We start from the raw sequence: 2,500 nt of genomic DNA, 5'->3' as shown, positions 1-2,500 counted from the left end.
TTCCGGGAACGGTCAAGTTCTGAAATACGGCGCACTTGGCCACATTGACCTCAAGGCCATGCTTCCTGAGAAACCCCTCAATGATGCCAATATGACTTTGCATGACCTTCAGTTTAGGCGCCACGATCACTATGTCATCGGCGAACGCCATAGTTGTTATATTAGCGCCGCCGACCACGATACCCTCCCGCTGATCAAGTTTCTGGAGCATCTCGTCTATTACCAAGTTGAATAGGAATCCTGACATAGGGTCTCCTTGCTTTACGCCTCGCCTAACAGGAATAGGCTCAGACCGGAGACCATGGCATTCCAAGACAGTTGTTACCTCGCTATATATATTCTGTATATATTCTATTGTGTGTGTGTCGATTCCTCTTTTTGTTAGGCTATTAATAATTGATATAATATTTACCGAATCAAAAGCTTTAGCAAGGTCTATTGATAATATTATGAATGGTTTGGCTTTGGATCTATTAGTTTTAATTAAGGTTTGTAAAATCGTGGTGTTCGCCATTATGCCATCGGTTCTTGTAAATCCCCTCTGGACATGAGATAGTTTGATATTGTTTTCAAGCCGGGTCACTATTATTTTATTTAATATTCGAAGTAATCTACTCGATATTGTTATTGGACGCCACTGTTTTGGGTCAGCGAGGTCCCCGTTCTTAGGTAACAGTGTCGTTCTATTCATACTTAGCACTGACGGTAAGCACCCGAGACCCCACAAGATGTTTAGTAGGGCCTGTAGATCGCATCGAGGCATTGACCGTAGTGCATGCCTACTTATGCCGTCAGCCCCAGCTGCAGACTCTTTCAGTTTGGCAAGTTGCTCATGAACTTCGACAGATGTTATCGGATAGTTTAAATTTATGGTTTCAGTTGGTTGCTGTTTCGTTGGTTTCCATCCAAGATTCTTTCGGGCAAATAATTTTGTGTAATATTGCGTAAACTGTTCTATTGTCGGTGTTTTAATAGCATTTAAGTCATTACCTGATAAAATATGTTCCGCTACCTGCCTGGGGTTCTTTTTGTATAATTTCTGCATTCGCGCGTATTCACTTGATTTGCGTTTACTACGCCTTCCAATGCGTTTGATGTATGTTTTTTTTCTGTTAAAGGTGTTGTTTTTATTATATTTATTATATTTATCTTTATATTTGTGATTGTCGTCGTATTTATTGCTTTTACTATTATTCATATTTTGCTTACCTGTAGTATCATTTTTATTTCTATTGTTCTTCATATTTCGGTTACCATTTTTTTGTTTTTGTTTTTTATTATCCATGTTTTCCAAGTTATCTAGTACGCAGGCAGGTATTTGTAAAATATATTCATCGAGCATAGCCATGATGTTGGATTTCGGAACGTCGCCCAGCACAGCATTTATAATCGCACTCATCGCACCCGACGTATCGCTTTGCAATTCGCAGAGGAGGAACTGAATATCATCAGATATCCTCGCCTCACATTCGCGAGCCTGTTGTTCATGTTCACGGCTAGCTGCCGTCGGGTACACAAGTTTTTGGAGACGAACCCTTGGTGTTAGTGGGCATACGTCTCTTATGCGCGTCACATCATTTTGTTTGAGAGACTCAGCTAGATAGTTCTTATAACTAGCCTTCATCCGCAGTCTTTTAATACCTTCAGTGGATCGACCAGACGATACGGATAAGATCTTAACTATATCCTTTATCATCATGCCGGATCGGTTAGGAATTTGGGCTTCTTCGTTGGCAATAGCCCTGATCTCGCCGTCAGTATACTGCGCTCTCGATGATGTGAGACGCTTATTTCGCAACTCCAGATCCGCGCTGTTATATTGTTCGACATGGGTTCTGCGCTGGTGCTGGCGCAAACCGGCGAAGGTCTTAAAGGACCTACCGCACTCATCACAACCATATCCTTCAGTCTGCGTTGGTGGTGCATTGCATCGCCGCCGATGTTGGGCCGCACTCGCGGAAGACCTCCCGCTCAGGTCTATCTTACAGGATGGGCATATATCCTTATTATTGTTCGAATCAAGTACCTTTGACATAGCGTGAGTTTCGTTATAAGTCGAGGAGTGGTTTTCTCCCCGAGTAAGTAAATCAACCGTTCCGAGGCCTGTTTTTTTATTCGCTGCAATTGAAAGTGCCCGAAGGCATGAACCGATGGGGCTGCAAACCCGAAAGGTTCATTGGCATACGCCAGTGTCGCCTGAACCCCGTTAGCATGACCCGGCGGGTACCTATAGGAGGTGGGGAAGACTTGGACGGGAGAGGCTAATGGACCTAACGAGAGGTCTATATTGCGCATCACCGTCCCTGTAACCAATAACTCTCCTTAAGAGTCGTAGTCCTTAAGAGAGTCATAGTTACTCCCGCCGTTTACCCGCGCTTTTTTGAATTTCTTCACGTTGACATTCAGAGCACTGGGCAGAAATCACATTGCGTCAACACCCGTGGGGGCCATCGCAATGCTTTGTTTTAATTAGACAGTCGGATTCCCCTAGTCCGTGCCA

General features: G+C 43.8%; 1 pseudogene; it reads right to left on the bottom strand.

Moving 5' to 3' along the window:
• Window positions 1–2,500, bottom strand: part of LOC143260054 (large subunit ribosomal RNA) — an 8,092-nt pseudogene that overhangs the window by 2,866 nt on the left and 2,726 nt on the right.

This window comes from Megalopta genalis, chromosome 9 (assembly GCF_051020955.1).
Source record: "Megalopta genalis isolate 19385.01 chromosome 9, iyMegGena1_principal, whole genome shotgun sequence".
Taxonomy (NCBI): Eukaryota; Metazoa; Arthropoda; class Insecta; order Hymenoptera; family Halictidae; genus Megalopta; species Megalopta genalis.
The sequence above is the reverse complement of the archived record's forward strand: the minus strand, read 5'-3'. Positions and strand labels throughout refer to the sequence as shown.